Below are 18,884 nucleotides of genomic sequence, written 5' to 3' on the forward strand. Positions count from 1 at the left end.
ACATAGCGTTTTCTGTGGGAGAAACGTTTCGTCACTCATCCAAGTGACTTCTTCAGTCTCAGCTGACTGCAGGTTTCCCCAATCTTATAAACAGTACATTTACATAATGACTGAAACCAGCCCACTGAAGGAACAATGGGCTGGGAGGTCAGTTCCTTCATCATAATAAGAAGTGACTAAAGAAGTCAATTGGATGAGTGATGAAACGTTTCTCCCACTGAAAATGCTACGTCCAGATGAACAGAATCAACTTTTGGAGATACTCTGGTAAAATCTCCCATAACAATGAGCGCGGTGTCCTGGTGAAGTGCTTGTTGTTGTATGAGAGCCGTACGTAGCTCATATAAGGCAGTGTCCGAGTCCACCTAAGGTGCAATACAAACAGTGCAGGCAATGATCGCAGTGAATTCCCAAGGAAGATAGAAAGGGCGACATTTAATAATCAAAACTTCCAGATTGGTCAAGCAAGAGCGTGTGAGTGGAGAAATGCTTGCGCTGTCACACCATCTGTATTTCCACCATCAAACACACTCCACCACCTCTTTTCTTCCCCAACTCTGTTGTTCTGTCCATGCGGTAAACCTTGGCGAACTTAACTCTGGCTCTGAGGTCATCAAGATTGTTCTTGATGGACTGAACATTGGCAAGCAGGATACTGGGCATGGGTGACCGTAGCCTGTTCCTGATGGCAGCTTGTTTCCCTCAAGGCTGTTTGTTATGGTCGTGCCTCTCAGGATCTCCCATGGACAGGTTGGGTCCGTAGTTAAACACGATGAAATGTGTGTATATTGTAAACCAATTAAAACAGGAGTATCTCTACTGTAGCAAATTTGTGTTTTCCATAATGTTTAACAATTTAGCGTTTAACATCTAAAAAAAGTCACAGAAGACCCATGACTAACTCTACATGTCTCTCTGACATTTCTAACATTTGGCTTTAATTTGACAATTAAATTAGTATCAGAACAATTCAGTAAACTGACAGGTGTATTTAGGTTCATAAAATCTTTTCAGTGATTTTTTTAAACTGTTTTATTCAATATTAAATATGTTTATAAAATTTTTTGCATTCTGGTCGGTAGAAACGCTAATGCAGGTTCGAGGGTAGTATCGACGGGAACTCCAACATCAAAGATTTGACGGGTCATGGGGACCAGTGTACCTCACTGTATTGAGTGGGTGCCCACATGCCGTATGGCTGACAGCCAGAGCTCAGAATCAGCCTGGCTTCAAGTGCGACACACGGCCCTTTGCCACGTCTTCCCCTCTCTCTTCATTTTGTATCATTAGGCTCTCCAGGCTTCATATATTAAACATATTCCATAAAGGGTACAATAAATAAGAGAAACTGTGAAAAAATGCTCCTTTCAGCAAATTTTAAACTGAAACTGAACATAAACTGAGCACATCACATGGCTTAAGTTACCTATGGTGATTATAGTCAGGTAAAAAGAGTATGGAAAAAAGTTATCGTTCATACTACAGCTTCAGAAATCCCTCAGTCAGAACATGGTATATTAGGTTTAGGTGGAAACTAGCGAACTTACTCCCTGCTTACTTCTAACTCTGTTAAATTTCATAACTTTCATTTTCATGGATGTCTTGATTTTAAACTTATTTGTTACACCTGGTAGAGCAGCAACACTGATCATTCATGCATGTGGTCATTTGACTTTGGGAACTAAAACGGAGTTTGGACCCGGCTATTGATGCCAGACCGGATAATGGTTGTAGTGAGTCATTTCTCCAACTGCTGGCACAAACTGATTTTACATGGAAGTACAGCCCAACACGAATTTAGCTTGAGTTTTTTTTTTTTTTTGCGTATAAAGTCACATCAGTGGTTGTTTCAAAGCCTGTTGATCGATTTAGTTCATATTAGAAGCTTCACGAGCAACTGGTGTAAAATTATTTGGACTTTTGGGAGAAAAGCAATTTAAGAGCACAGATTACGAAACAGATAAGAGGATTAAACATGAACATGGATTAGAATTCGACTGAGGTAACGCATGAAATGAATAAATAAAAAACAACATTCATGTTGAAACAGAGCATCAAAGGTAATCAAAGAAAAATAAAAACTTGACGTACATATTTATAATTTCAGCTTCCTGAGTGTAACATTCAGGATTACTCACTGCAGGTCCGGAAATAAGAGCTAACTCATCAGATGCAAGTGTGAAATCAGCTGAACTCTGTGGAGCCTGATCTCAAGGTTTTGAAGTCTGACCCTGCAAACAGGAATTTTCTGTCTCTTCAGATTCATTGTGATCCAGAGACTTCAGGTCTGCATGATCACGCTGATGATTGCACAGAGCAGATAATGAAGTGAATGCTTTTGCACACTGGTAACAGTGAAACAGTTTATTTACAGCATGGTATCGTTTGTGTTTGGAGTATGAACTGCTATTCTTGAAGGTCTTGTCACACTGGTCACAGCTGAATTTCTCTTCCATGTGTGTACTCTCATGATTGTTACGACTAGTTGAACACGAGAAGCTTCTGTCACAGTGTCTGCACTTGTATGGTTTCTCTCCTGTGTGGACTTGTTTATGACTTTTAAGGTGACCTGCAGTGGTGAAGGATGACCCACACTGGTCACAGACGTGCTTTTTAACCCCGCTGTGAATAAGTTCATGTATTTTTAATATACTTGGCGTGGGGAAGCCTCTTCCACATTCTTTGCAGTAGTTCATTTTGTCTCCAGTGTGTCTACGTTGATGTAGTTCTAGACTTCGGTGATGGCTGAACGTTTTTCCACAAAGGTCACAGCGAAAGTCTTTCCCACCACCACACTGACGACAGGGTTGAGAACTGGATCCATCTGTGTCGCTCTGCTTCTAAACAAAGACACAAAGACGGTATAAGTCAGGGAATTCCATCACCATTTTTATCCTGAACGTCGCCTGACATAAAGAGCATCTCTGCCAACATTCGGTTACCTTTTACTGTTTACATTATAACACTCAGCTTACTGGGTGAAAATGTCTCTTCATTTGTAGGTAATCTACCTAACGGAAAGACTGATTTTTAAACCCCAGGATGCTCTACTCTGCATGCCACAAGAAAGTAACCCCAAGCTGCTCTCCAATGTATCCACTGGAGTGTGATTGTTAGATAGATAGAAAAGGAAGAATCTTTAAAAACATATTTTTTTCCATCATCGGGAAAGTTTCAGCAGGTTTGTGTGAGGTTTGACTAAATAGTCTGTACATTAAGTTTTTATGTCTCGTTTAGCTTTGAAATTAAACTATATTCACATAATACTTCAAAATAACTGCAAGTCTAAAAAGAAAAATACATACCTCACAGTAACTGCACTTGTAGAGTTTTTTTCTCGTGTGGATCTGTTGGTGCTTTTTCAGGGAACTTGGCTCTTTAAAAGCCTTATTGCACAGGTCACATTTATAAGGTCTCTCCTCAGTGTGGGTAAACATGTGGCTTTGTAACTGTGCATCTGTTGTAAACAGTTTGCCACACTGATCACAGCAGTAAACATCATTGCCAGTGTGAATCCGTAGGTGAATATTTCTGTACCCTACATGTCTGAAAGTTTTTCCACAAATGTCACAGCTGTACGCCTTAATTCCAGAGTGGGTAACTTGATGTTTTTTTAAGTTTTGGGACTGAGCAAATGATTTTCCACACAACTTACAGCTGTACGGCTTAATTCCACTGTGGATGAGTTGGTGTTTTTTTAAGCTTCCAGCCTGGCTAAAAGACTTTCCACACAAGTCACAGTTGTGCGCTTTAACTCCACTGTGGGTTACTTGGTGTATTTTTAAGCTTTCAAGATGGGTAAAAGACTTTCCACACAAGTCACATCTGTATGCTTTAACTCCACTGTGGATGAGTTGATGTCTTTTTAGGCTTCCAGGATGGGTAAAAGACTTTTCACACAAGTCACATTTGTACGCTTTAACTCCAATGTGGATGAGTTGGTGTGATTTTAAGTCTGCAGCCTGGGCAAAAGGCTTTCCACAGAACTCACAACAGTACGGTTTAACTCCACTGTGGATGAGTTGGTGTCTTTTTAAGTGTCCAGCCCCAGTAAAATCCTTCCCACACTCATCACAGCTGTATTTTTTCTCTTCTTTTCTTCTGTGAGGTTTGTCGGCCTTCTGAGAGCGCTGACTTCTTGCTCCATGTTGGTCCTGCAGTGACAGAGATACAAACAGCGGCAGTGAGTGAAATACAGTCGTGGAACAAACTGAAACTCCATTAGTGGAATTAAAGTTGTCAACAAACACATTGTAGTTGTGTTACCACCACCTTCTGGTGATAGTATCACATTACAATGATGAGCTACAATGAAGAAATATTGATCACTGGAAAAAAGCTGTTACTTCATAAAAAAAAAAAACCCACAGAGTTCAACTGATGATAAAGAAAATGGAAAGAAAACATTATTGAAGAAATTGTTTGTTGGGAAAAAATATTTCCTGTTTGGAAAAGTTTGAGTTCAACTGATGACATTGATTTTTTCATTGTGTGCTGATAAAATATGATCTCCGTATTTTATTGTAACTTCTGTGGTTTCTGTTTGTGATTGTAGATTCTGTATGTATGGAGGAGCCCAGGATGGAAAAGATAAAGCTGCTGTTAACAACCAGCTGTGCACACAGTTTCAATAACAGTGTAACTGTGATATTTTTCTCACCATTTGTGTTGAAGTCATTGTTTCCTCTGTAGTGGCTGAGCTGAGTCCAAATGGCTGAAATTGTTCCTCTGCTGCTCCACCAGACTCTTCTCCTCCTGTTACTCAGCTGGGACACAAAAAGTATAGATATGTATTTTATCCCTGACAAGAAGAAGCAGAGCAAATAAACATTACTACACTCCTCAGTGACAACAATACCTATGAAGCTTCAAGGTGAAACCCCAGAAGCAACTACAAAAAGAAAGTCATCAGCTGCCTACAAGAACTTGAAAGGGAAAAAGCCACTGAGCGCCCTGCATACCACCACCTTTACCCAGGGGATGCTACACCCTGTATATATGGACTTCCATAGATACACAAAGAAGGAGTCCCACTCAAACAAACTTACACTTGATCCAGATGAAACTACAGTTCCCTTTGATGTAGTCTCGCTTTTCACTTATATACCTACAACTTGGGCAGTGGAGACTGTTAATAAATGACTACATCAAGAAAAGCTCCTTACAAAACAGAACCAGCTTTTCCTCAATTTGATTTGCACACTGTTATATCAAGCAAGCAATCTCAGATATATAGCACTTTGTTTTCAACTGGAAGTTGTCTTAAAGTGCTGTACTCTTGACATGATAAAAAAAGATGCACTGATTTAGGTTAAAAAAAAATTAGAATTTGATTAAAACAATAACATCAGCACATTAGATTAAATTAAGGAAAGAAAATTAGGGTCAAACTGTTTCAAGGAAGGAGTAAGGACATCTTTTAAAAAGAGTTTTAAAAACGGACAAGGAAGGGGCCTCTCTAATGTTCTGTGGCAGGTTATTCTAGAGGTTAGGAGCAGCCATATAGAAGGCCGTGTCCCCTATGAGCTTCTTCTTGGACCTGGGTACCTCCAGGAGCAGCTTGTCCAAAATACAGAGTATTACTGTAATCCAAATGAGATGAAATAAGAGTATGGATTACTGTTTCAAAATACGGCCTGGACAAAATAAGTCCCATCTTTGCCAAGCGTCTTAAATGACTGGACTTGACGGTAGCCCCAAATTGTGTCCAATTTAAAATCACAATTAAGAATCACAACGCCCACTAGGACCAAACACCTCTGTTTTGTTTTAATTGCATTTTAGATGTCCCTAAACTTAAACTTCCTAAGTTTTAATATCTTCTAGGTACGCCACAAGTGGTTTAATAGAGAAAGCATTTTTCTACTTAAGAAAAATCCGGCAGTCATTGGCATAACAGTGGAAGGATGCCTTCTAAGGATGGTTCTCAAGGACTGTAAATACCAATTACCACCTTCAAAAATACGAGAAGTTCTACAGACAGAAACATGGATGTGCCATGTGTCAGATGATAGGCTGAGGCAACGTGTTACAATGGTTTTACTCAAAACCTTGGCTGATAACATGCTGCACCTGTTTTCACACCTTGACTCATGTAATTAAACAGATGATCAATAGTTGGTCAACCACGCTCGTAAGGGCAACTCTTCATAGGCCCCAAAAATCAACCACTCCACTCTCCACCAAATACTTTTAGAACTGAAGAAGCTTCTCGGATGTGAATGAAAAATCCAATAAGTCCAAAAAACTTGATTCTGGATGTAGCATTCTCAGTGGGAGAAATGTTTAGTCACTTTTTCAAATGACTTTTTCAGTCTCTGTCCCTTTTCTTTCCAAGTTTCTTTCATTATAAAACATGGGCCTGGACCTGATCACCACTTAACAGTCTCTTCACACTCCCTGAGTTTTCCTGAATCCAAATGTTGTTGGTGGTTACAGACCCGTTTGTCTGTATTTTCAACAGACATTATAATTTTACATTAAACCAGACCTTAACTACAACTAGACTATTAGACTAGAACTAGAATTAAAATATAATTTGCATAGTATAGTTTTCTGCTGCCTTTCTCTGTGCCTGGATCCATATGAGTATAAGCACCATTAATAGTTACTTTATCTTTTAATTTGAGGTAATTTGTTTGATGCATATTCTGAAATTTGATGTTTGAGAATACTATCATTTCAGTTTACTTTGAAAAATCTCAACAAGATCTTCACTGTTGATTGGAAAGAAGTTTGGGACGGTTGGGAGCAGACTGACGGGCAGGAAATTTGATGGCAGACGCTCCATACGGGTTGAGTGAATTGTTTGGTTTTTGACTTTAGACTAGGGCTGGGCGACATGACCTAAAATCCATATCACAGTATAATTTGAAGCATGTGCGGTAACGATATATATGGCGATATATTCTTTTTTTTCTTCTGTATAACGTATTTTCCACTCTAAAGATCCTTTAATTTTCTCAAAAATCGAGAGTGCGCCTAATGTATGAATTCTGGTTGTGCTTACTGACCTCGAACCGATTTTATGTAATACACGGCGTGCAGAAATCTGTCAAAAAATGCTTTAGTACAACTTTGGTAAGCTGTGAAGACGCACTACTTGATGGACTGTCGGAGCATTACGTCTGCCGTAGTAAGGAGCCTCGCAGAGTATCTGGGTCCAAAACTCAGTCTCTTCAGGTCCCAAAGTCAAACGAACAGAGTTAAAAACGGTCTAAATTCTTTCATCTTTAATAAAATCATCAGCGTTGCTGCTTTACCAGGTGTAACAATTAAGTTTAACATCCATGCATCCATGAAAACCGAATTTATTTAAATTTAATTTATTTAAATAGAACGGAGTTAGAAGTTAGCAGGAAGTTGGCTCGCTAGTTTCCACCTAAACATGACATACAATGTTCTGACTGAGATTTTTGAAACAAATTAAAACGTACAGCTCTGCTACCACTTCCAACATAAATGAAGACAGAAAACTAAACAGCAGTGGCGTTTGTAGGGTTACTGAAGTTGGACTAGCTGCTATATAATATTGTGCTACGTGATCACTAGCGACACAGCTATGTTAGGATAACATTAGCACAGTGAAGCTGGAGGATGAACAACAACTTTTTTCCACTCAATAAAAATTAACGTGAGGGTTTCTGGTGGTTGGGGACAAATGCAATCGCAAGGCAGGATGCTATACACGGCCCAAACTTCAGTCAGGAGAACAACTCAGATAATTCATCCACAATATAAGGTTAGTTATTAATATATTGCAACAACGTGGGAATAGAACAGCTGTGAGAGAATTCAACATTAATGAATCAATGGTACGGAAGTGGAGGAAGCACAGCTTTTGGCTTATTTCAAAAGTACTTCATCTCTTTGCTATTACTGTCGCCCAGCATAATTTGAAGATGATAATGGTTGTAGCCGCTGCAATGCTTTCGACCAAAACAGGCGCAGCTTGATGACATCATCAACATGCGCTATCGCGATAGAGCGGTATAGTCAAAATCTCTACCGTTGGCCAAATTTATATCGTTTCTATCGTATATCGTTTCTATCACCCACCCCTACTTTAGACTACGGATTTGGATCACAGACTTTGGCGGTTGGCATCAAATAGTGTGCGATGGGACTGAAATGGCAACACAGGTAGAAGACGATGATGACATGGATTTAGGAGATTGGCTGCTGGTTCAAAGTGGGAGAGGGGCAAGGAGAGGGAGAAGAGGAAGAGAGGATGGAAGTATGGCACGAACTCAGGGCAGCAAACAAAGTTTGGAAGGGAATAGTTTGGATGACTGGAGTGTAATTCGGAAAAGGATTGTCAGAGAAGAGTTTAAAATAATATTGAAATTTAGGCCGGAGGGTGAAGGGGTGCAACTTATCCCGATAGTTTTGTCAAGAGAGCTGAAAAAAAAAGTTTGGAAAAGTAACATTAGCTAAAGAACTTAGAGATGGAAATTTGTTGATAGTCGTTAAGACGGAAGAACAGAAAAATAAAAGGAAGATGAGAGTATCTTCAAAAAGACAGTGATAGGGGGCGCTAGTGAGCAATGGAGTAAGACGTGTTGGACTGGGCTCCTGCCTGGCCAGCTTATATTTTAACAATTCCAAACACCTTTTAAAGGCTTATTTCAACGAACTATCACTCCCCGTAACACCTGGCATCTAAACTCCGGAAATATAAGTATACTGGCCCCTCGGGCCAGCGGCCAGACGCATCCTCGGCACACGCCGATAAAGCAAGCGGGAGCTCTTCACCAGCTCGCAGTCAGGCACCGCAATGGAGTATGAAGGTCTGAAATTGGACATCTTCTCCTCTCTGAAAGACGACATCTCCACGATTATAAGGTCAGAATTGAAAAGTGCGCTTGCAGAGAATTTCGACTCCCTCAAGAACAAACTAAGAGAAGTAGGAGATTGCTAACAACACAGCAGCAGTCCGCTCAGAGGACTGAGGGTTTATCATCATGGTCGGACACGGTTGTCAGCCTCCAAGAGACGGTTGCAGGATTACAGACTGAGCTGGCTAGCTTAAAAGAAAAGAACGAAGATATGGAGGCAAGAATGTGGAGGTGCAATATTCATATTGTGGGTGTTGCGGAGAGCGCCGGTTCCAGCTTGCTAAGCTCAGTTTCTACTCTATTGAAAGAAGTTCTGCAACTGGATTAAAAAATCTTGTCGGACTACTCACATAGAGGCCTTACGCCCAGAAGACCTAACGGGAAACCTCAAGTTATCATCGCCAAACTCCATTACTACCACGACTGCGTCAATGTGCTATGGCAGGCCCGGGAGTGGGGTCCGTTGCAATACAAGGGGAACCCTGTGGCCATCTTCCCTGATTACACCGCGAGCGTTGCCAAAGCTTGCTCCACTTTTAACGACATGAAGAACCTGCTTCGGGGACATCAAGTTGTCCGCTACGGAATAATGTTTTCAGCGAGGCTGCGTATATCTTTCAGGGGCGAGAGTAAAGAGTTTCTGGATCCAGAGAAGGCAATGGTATACTTGAAAAACGTCATCTTACCGAAGTGAAGTTCCCCTCCTGACTGACTGACTGACTTTATTTCTAGCCAGTCCCCGATGATGAGGCTTCGCAAGACACAAGGTTTGGTGGACAGTGTAATTACTTCGTTAATACCACATGTTAAGACTGAATAATTAACGTTTGCACTACTTAAGGTGTTTATTAAGGTGCTATGTTATTTTCAGTGATAGCCAGGCGGTTACCAGTTTTGTTTCTTGTTTTTTTGTTTTCCCTTGGTCTTAGTGTTTCCCCAATGCCAGCTTTCCAATGTGTGGTCTTGTTCAGATGGGGTTTCAGGGTCACCCAGTTCTACATGGTGACAGGATTTGGGACACTGCCAGAATTCTTATTTTTTAATTTATAATTTTGTTTCTTTCTTCTTTTTTCCCCCTCCTTTTGGAGTCTGGGGGTGCATATACATGCATAATGTTGCTCTTTGATTAGATAACTCTATGGCTGCTGTTAACAAACAGGCGAAGTGTACTGGTTATGCAGCCAACTTGTTAAGCGCAAAAAGGTGCTACACACCTCAAAAATCTCAAGGCTGACATATCTTTTCTGCAGGACACTCGCCTTTGCATAGCAGACCAACATAGATTGAAGACTGGTTGGGGATAAATCAGAGGCATCCCAATAGAGGAAGATTTAGAAAAAAAATAAGATGCAGTATTTCTGAGGTTAGCAGGATCAACAGAATGATGAGAACAGCCAATGGGGAAAGAGTTGGCAGTGTGTCTGTAACACTGGTGTTCCGAGAACCAGTAGTTCCTGGGAGAGTTAAGATCAGAGTGCACGAGTTTTCCAGTAAGGACGTATATTCCCCCTCCTCTCAGGTGTTATAAATGCCAGAGAGAGGTGCTCAAAGTGTGGGGGTGAACACAGATATGATGAATGTGACAGTGTACAGGATAAATGATGTAACTGATGTGCAACACAGGGTGACATACAGGGGATGTGCAGTTAGACTGGCAGCTGTGAAAATAGAGGTCAGAGCAGTACATAACATGCAAGTTATGCAGAAGAGCTGTCAAGAAAGTAAAAAAAGGCAAAAGATGGGAAGGGACAGGTTCAACAATTGTCAACAGCTGACCGATGACAGATTGATTGCTGGATGGGTTTTGTCACAGAGGAGAAGGTGATTTTGTTTATTGCATATGCAATAAATTGTACAGACCAAGTTTAACAATTATTTTAATTTTCTCTGTTTTGTGTTTAAGGGGCAGAGAAATTGTTTGGTATAAAAGATATAATCTGGGATGAGGTTCATAAGAGGCTGGGGGTAGATGAGAATGTAGGAGGACCAGGAGAGAGGACAGTGTGATAGTTATACAATGGAAGGCTATAAGTTTAATAGCAAATGGGCAAGAGTTTAAAGGATGTATTAAGAATCTTAGAAAGAAATCACATTATCTGTATTCTCAGACCAAGTTTGGATTTTGTTAATAAAGGGTATGAGAGTATTTCGAGGTATAGAAGGGAGGGTAGAGGGAGAGGGTGTGATATATTTTTCAAAGACGGAGTTCAGTATAGAGTACTGGAAGAAGGAACACAGTTGGAGTATACTGTAGTTGAAACTTGTACAGAAAATGGAAGCATAAAAGTACTACATTTTTATATGCTGTGTAGAAGACTGTCACTGGAAGTAATTGAAGAACTTGGGGAGCATATAGGGAAAGTAATTTGGTGTGGGGATTTCAATGCTCATAGCACATTATGGGGCGTTTACAATGACCAAACTATCCAATATCAAGCGCTAAGACTTTGCGCAGGTGCATTCAAAACAACCTCAGCAGCAGCAGTGCAAGTAGAAACGGGAGAAATGCCATTACAAATAAGAAGAGAGCAACTGACACTGAATTACTGGGCACGTTTAAAAAGGCCATGGTCAAGATCATCCAACAAAAACTATTTTCCAACCATGCTGGGAAAAAAGAAAAAAGTGCATTGAAATGCTTTAAGTGGACAGTGGGACAGAAAGCAGCTGAACTTAATCTGGACAAGATCAACACAAGTCAAACAGTACCGTTGCCTACAATACCATCATAGATACTCTTTGATGCAGTAGTAGATTTCACATTGTTAAACAAAAAGAACAAGGATAGAGGTTTTAAATTCACATACAGTGCAGGAATATATTAATCAGTATTACAGTTATGTCAAAATCTACACAGATACATCAAAGAATACAGCCAACCGGAGCAGGCTAGTATTTGTGCAGTTAAGGGAAATGAAACAGCAGACAGGACAGCAAAGGAAGCAACAAGAAGACCGATGCTGGATATGGATATTAGTGTTAGTAGGACGGAGATCAAGAGAGGAATACGGTAAAAAATGAAGGGAAGGTGGCAAAAGCAATGGAGGAAGAGAGGAAAGGGCGATGATTTTACAAAATCCAAAGGAAAATATGAGAAATGAGAAGCACAGGAAGAAACAGGAGAGAGGAGACAGTTATATCTCAACTTACATTCGGACACACTGGTTTGAATAGTACATTACTTTTAATAGGAAAACACTGTACATGGGAGTGTGACTGCAGTAGAGAACAGGAAAGAATAAAACATGTTTTATTGCATTGTCAGAAGTATGATGCTGAAATACGACAAGTGATCAAAAAACTTGACAATATGAAAGTGAAACTGGACTTGGTTGATTTATTTTACAAGAACTCTATAAGTGAAAGTTATCAGGGCATATTTTGGTTTAAGGCAGACTTATTTGTTTGGGAGAATTGTAAATTATTATTTTTTTGTCATTTCGGTCCACACGCCACACCAGTTGGTGGCGGTAAATCACCATTTTGCTGTTTGCCAACTGCCAATAAACCCTATAAAGAAGAAGAATTTTCACCCTTATAGGGCTTTGGAGTTGACGTCACACCGCAGTGCATTGTGGGATCGCGGCGCCATGTCAGAAGGCAACAAATCAAAACAAACACACTGTGTTGGAAGCGGGACTGCCAGAACCATGCTTAAAATCAGCGCAAAAGACAAAGGGCTGTATCGCGATCGATTGTGCCCAGAAGCCAAGAGACGGTACTTGGAAAAAATAGCGTGCATCGGTAATGTGGACCCGTATGAAATAAGGCACTGGAGCGGAAACCCAGACAGCCTACCGCCGTTGTCCTATCCCGATATCTTTGCGTACCTTGTCTGTGGAGTCAGCGCATAGGGGAAATCATTTTCGTAATTATAAATTCCTGGGGGCGCACATCTGATTCACAAACGGTTGGGTACAAGATTTGGCCGTTTTTTAAGCCTCCACGTTGTGAGTACGTTGACCATATGACCAAGATACAGCCAGAGGTTGCACATAACATTGACTTCTCCTCAGCAGCTGCCCCCAAAAATTGCTCTAGATGAACGATTCATGATTGATGCCAGCTGTGCGTTGCCATGTAAATAGTTTGCATTTCATGTGTATGTACTTGCTAAGTACATGTGAACAGATCTTGAATAAAAAAAATAAACATACTTTTTTCTGTTTTATTGAAACCACTTTACAGAAAGTACAATTATTTACAATGAACTGTACATGCAACACAGCAGTTTTATGAATATTCAACAAGAGCAAGTTTCATTTGGCCCTGGTTTGACAACCACACTGGGGCACATATTCACCAAAACACAGCACACCTTAACAATCTTATCAAGCAGTGTTGTGTCTTCACCCTCACATGATATGAGTAATCGGATTGGCATTGTAGTGTGTAGCATTTTGAACTTGCTACGCAAACTACCTATTACTTGCTCAACATGAATTCTCAGGTGGGCAATTGCTCTCGTTTGGGGATGGCAGAGAACTGCCATATCCACTCGCCCAAGCCTGACGTCTTCGTTTAGTATTATCGGATACATGAGATCCCTCTCGTTGTCTCCAGGAGGGAAAACGATGAAAAGAGAGCCCATTTTCCAGCTTCTTGCCTTCCCTATCGTGTGATCTACCGTTGCAACCGACAACACGGTACGTACGAACCATAGCTGACGCTTCCGTGTGCTTTATCTGGCCTACTGTCATGGCGGGAGGGGGTGACATCACGCTCCAAAGCCCTATTATAAAAGGCCTATGTGGAAAATAAACATGCGAACAACGGAGCCACTCAATGGTTTTACCGCCATTCTTGCTAACAGAAGTGCACATAAAACAGACGCCTGTCCGTCTGTAGTGTGGTTATTTTAAATATAAGAGAAAGAGAAATCTTTAAGAAAATAATATAGCCACTACAGTGACTAATGGTGCAACGGATCACGGTTGATCCGAAATCCGAACCGATTCCACTCCACTGTTTGGTACGCACGCGATCCGAAGATTCGAAAAAGAAAAAAAAAAAAAGTATGTGCATGGCACGCGTGGTCAGTCTGTCAAGCGATAGTTATGGCCAGCACTAGCGGCCCAGCCTTTTGCTGCCCAATCCGACCGGGCTAAAGCTATTACAAAAGCTATTGGGGTGTTTAGCTGCAGACGGGAGGCCGTATTCCGTTGTGCAAAACAAGGGGTTTAAATTGTGATGAACGTGCTTGAGCCACGCTATGATATCTCGTTGCGTGTCCACTTCAGTGTGACAAGATCGTTCCAAGCGTGTATGAGCAGGAAAAGTTTAAAGTTATGGCTGAACTGTCCCAGGCATCTTCTGTTGCTCTAACTACAAATGGGTGGACCTCCAGGGCCACGGAAAGCCACGTGACCGTGACTGCTCGTTATATCACAGCGGAGTGGTAGATACAAAGCCCTGTACTGCCCTATAGATTACATTAGATTAGATGAAACTTTGTTTATCCCTCAGATGGGTTCCTCCAGGAAATTCAGTTTCCAGTAGCACAGCACCGACAGAAGTTGCAGAATGTGAGCAGAAATATTCCATATATACACATATATAAATACAGAGAATACAAAAGGGATAAATAGAATTAATAGGAATAAGAATACAAGGGAACGGCACATTTCAAGTATTGTGAGTCTATTACACCGTTGGATATTAACAAAAACTATTGCACAGTGAAAAGGCACTACAGCTTACTTGTTCCCCCCTCCTTTGTACCTGTTTCCCCTCCCTCACCCCTCCAGCGAGGAGTTAAACAGTTTGATGGCGTGTGGGACAAAGGAGTTTTTAAGTCTACTGGTCCTTGACTTTGGGAGAAGCAACCTGTCACTGAACAGACTCCTCTGGTTGTTTATGGCCATGTGCAGAGGATGCAGAGGCTGCCCAGCATGGTCCATAATGTCCATATTGCACCTTAATTTGTTTTTATATAAGTGTATGGAATGAGTCTTCAGTTGAATGTTTTTTAATAGGCAAAAAATACTTAAGTAAATGGCGAGTCAAATTTTTGTCTATTTTTTCTATTTTTGCTGATCCGAAAATTGATCCGATTCGTGACTTAAAACCGTGATCCGATCCGAACCGTGAGATTTTTGATCTGTTGCACCACTAACAGTGACCATCAAAACGATGAGAAAATATTGCCGGAAACGATGTGCTGGAGTCCGCTGTTCTCACCGGCTCTAGTGATCCTCGATCTCCCGGTCAGCTATACGAGCTGGTGGGTAACAGACGTCCCCAAAAATGTCGGATCACTTTGGAAATGTATATCTTGCTAAATCGAGCAGATATTTGAAGCTTACACAGCTACATTCGCATTTGGAAATAACTTAAAAGTTTATTTTGTGATTTTAGATATAGAATAATATTTAAGTTTTAGCTGCGCTCATCTACCATTGCCGTGTTTGGGGTTTGGATGAAATGCATTCTAGGATATTTAGCTGTACTAAGTACACGCAAGTCACCACCAATGCATGCTTGATAAAACAGGAGGAACGAGAACACATCCAGGAATTTTTCACGTTCTCAGCTCGATGCGTACTTTAAATCCGGTCTTCAAGGTCTATTTCCAGGCCCAAACTACTTCGCCTTTAATAAGGCTTTTGTGTTTTTAACATGGTTTATTGCTTTATATCTTGTTCTACTTTATCTCAAAAAGCCCCTAAAAACACTCAGTGATCACTGTCGGCCTCTCTTGGTTTTTATTACCACTAATCATTTTAAAGCTCAGTTTTTAAAACCTTATGATGCAACTACCGCCTAGCTCGTGCAGTAGTACATTAAAAACAAACCACTTATTATGGATGGATTATCTCAGTTGTTCTCCTGACTGAAGTTCAGTCTGTATCCAGCATCCTGCTATGCGACTGAATTTGTCCAGAACCTTCGGGAGCTCTCACGTTAACTTTTATCAAGTGGAAAAAAGTTAGCGTTTGTCCTTCAGCTTCATTGTGCTAAAGTTATGCTAATGTACCTGTGTCACTAGCGACCACGTAGGACATAATTATATACCAGCTAGTCCAACTTTAGTAACCCTACAAATGTCACTGCTGTTTACTTTCCTGTCTTCATTTATGTCGGAAATGATAGCAGAGCTGTACGTCTGAGTTTGTTTCTGAAATACCTTAGTCAGAACATGGTATATTATAATTAGATGGAAACTAGCGAGCTACCTTGCTGCTAACTTCTAACTCCATTAAATTTCATAAATTTGGTTTTCATGGATGCCTGAATGTTAGACTTAATTGTTACACCTGGTGGAGCAGCAACACTGATCATTTTATTACAGATCAAAAAAAAAAACACCTCACAAAACTTGCGACACGGCGTAACTCGGCTCATAACTGTAGCACGTCGCAGCAGTATGCATCACGTGATAGAGCGGCTGTGTGTATTTGTAGCCTCGCTACCAATCCTCCATTTCATCTCCAAGGACGTTATCCCAGGTAGAAGTAAAGCAAATGCGTAAGTTCATCTCTGAATGTTTGTAAAGCGTTCCCGCATCAAGCTTAACAACCGATATATGGAGTGACTGCCTCTTCTCTCCCCCTCCCTCTCTTGCTGCTACTTCAATGGTGAAACTGATTAATGATCAGCTGATCGGCTTTTCTGTCGCGAGTCCGTCTCTCTTGTTTGTTTTTGGCCCACTTCGCGCCAGAAAGAGGAAACCAGCAGCTGAACAACAGCAGCACGTTTAAGCTTGATATGCTGCTGTTAGAATTTATTTACGTTCTACACCAGGATCCTTTTCTACGTAGCTGACGGCTGTAACTGTGCAGGGGTGGATCTAGCAAAGTTTAGCCATGGGGGCCGATAGGGCATTAACAGGGAAAAGGGGGCACAAAGACATACTTTTGTTTCTTATTCTCATTTAAAATGTCTAGCTTTTAATAAATAATTATCCGAATCTTACACCAAAAGTTTTAATCTGATGTAAAATGTATAGAAGTCCATTACTGTATATAGTAACTGTTAAGTCTAATATACCCTAGTAAGCTATAGTACTTTTTCCTTTGGGAAGGTACCATCTGTGAATTCTGCAGTTCTGTTGAAGAAAGATGTTGAATCTATTTAATTATTCTTGAAAAATAATTGATTTCTGTGCATTTTTTTCCACACTGCATCAAATTAAAGTTGATTACATCAATTAAGCATCAACTTATACAAAAAGCAGCAAGATATTTAAAAAACTGTTTTATTGATTCAAAAACACACTATATCGGATTCATATCAGTATCGGCAGATATCCAAAGTTATGATATCGGTATCGGACATAAAAAAGTGGTATCGTGCCATCTCTAGTTTGAACCAGCTGACGGTTCACTCGTTAAGCTGAAAGACAGATGCTTTAATCACAGGAGTCACACATGTGTCCACTGTTTAGCACTCGTAATAACACAAACACTAAATCCTCCTTCTCTTGTGCTGTTTTGTAGCAGTGTATACACCTGAGACTGTCACCTGTCTGTCCTGGCTTTCAATTTGTTGTGTTTGTGGATATATTACTGAATTTGATTCTCCATAAAATCATCACATTCTCCGTAAGATTAAGGTCAACTATTGAACGGCATGCATTTTAAAGTAAAGGCTTTAAAACCGAGTTAGTACAAACGTCATTAATGTCACATAACTTTGCCGACATGTGGCCACCAGCAATATTTTAATGTTCTTCATTATTAAACATTAGCACATAAATAAGTGACATAATATTCAGTACTTCCTTTTGAAAGTTTACTCCTCGGCCGCCCACTTCAGCCGTCAGCTGTATTTTCGTGGCAAAATTATCCACACCCTCCACAGCGCTACGAATTGTGGGATATATGGGACCATGAAGTCTACACTAGACCACACTTCAAATTTGGGGAAATCGATGGCGCATTGGTCGACCGCATTTGGAGTACCACTTCGAGTTGGGACAGCTGTCGCTGTGACATAATCGGTCTCCAAATGCGCACAACGAAGAGTGTGGTTGCTGGATTGGGACGCAGCCCTAGGGACCTGCAGCGGAGCTTGGGCCCAGGCACGGCTAATGATGTCAAAATTAAAGACCGGATTGGAAAACTACTTGGTCTCCGACTGATGGCGTACCACGAGTATGGAAGTACGCACAAGTACGCATAAAATGTGATGTCATTTCCGGGATAAAACCGCAAAGGATTGTAGGTACGAGTGGCAAGCGGTACTAGCGCACGCAGGCTTTCACAAGAAAAGTCACACAACGATAAAAAGAAACACAAAGAATGGCAAGCAGCATTATTAACTGCAAGAGCCAGTTGCATGACAGCCACTGGAAGCCGACGGGTAAAGAGAACGGTTTTTATTGGATTCCGACGTGGAAGAGAAATTGTTCAAGCCATGTTTCCGAAGTAACAAAGAGTCGACGAATATCGACGTAATCGTGACTAGTCGACTAATCGTGGCAGCCCTAGCTGCTACCACAGCAAGATTTGATTGGTTAAGAAAAAGAGAGCAATATCAAAACAGCCACGAAAAGTCAAGCATATATGTGCCCAAGTGTTGTATTGAAGCAATCTAGTGATGAATAACTGTTTTCCAGTAAGTTGTTTTGATATGGCTTTTTATTGCATTGTTGAATAGTTTTTCACTGAAGCAGCTAATAAAGCATGATGGAATACAATTTTGCCTCTTTCTTGTAAGATTCTATAATAGAATGAAACAATAACGCCAGTTATAAATAAAGACAATAAATTGACTGAATTATGAAACACCTATTTTATTTTTATTAGATCTCAAACTGTTATAAATAAATAAATACATTTTTATTTATATAGCACCTTTCAAGACAGAATCACAAAGTGCTGCACATAAGATTACAGTCATAAAAAGATTTAAAAAGAGAAAATAAAACAGGCAAAAAATTAACCAAAAGCAGTTTTAAAAAGGTGAGTTTTGAGTTGTTTTTTAAAAACAGCTACTGAGTCCACAGTTCTTAGTGCTTGGGGGAGAGAGTTCCACAGTCTAGGGGCCACAGTGGCAAAAGCTCTATCACCCTTAGTCCTCCTCTTAGTATTTTTTATAGCAAGT

The 18,884-nt window shown here is 40.5% G+C and overlaps 1 protein-coding gene across 1 annotated transcript in view; it reads right to left on the reverse strand.

The window, feature by feature from the left end:
• Nucleotides 1-18,884, reverse strand: part of LOC134634421 (zinc finger protein 239-like) — a 54,941-nt gene that overhangs the window by 31,777 nt on the left and 4,280 nt on the right. Inside the window, exons 2-4 of the mRNA XM_065471666.1 lie at nucleotides 4,661-4,766; nucleotides 3,306-4,154; nucleotides 2,092-2,840 (exon numbers count right to left, since the gene is read on the reverse strand). The gene's annotated coding sequence lies outside the window, so the exon portion shown is untranslated. The remainder of the gene's footprint in view (nucleotides 1-2,091; nucleotides 2,841-3,305; nucleotides 4,155-4,660; nucleotides 4,767-18,884) is intronic.

Source organism: Pelmatolapia mariae, linkage group LG9 (assembly GCF_036321145.2).
Source record: "Pelmatolapia mariae isolate MD_Pm_ZW linkage group LG9, Pm_UMD_F_2, whole genome shotgun sequence".
Taxonomy (NCBI): Eukaryota; Metazoa; Chordata; class Actinopteri; order Cichliformes; family Cichlidae; genus Pelmatolapia; species Pelmatolapia mariae.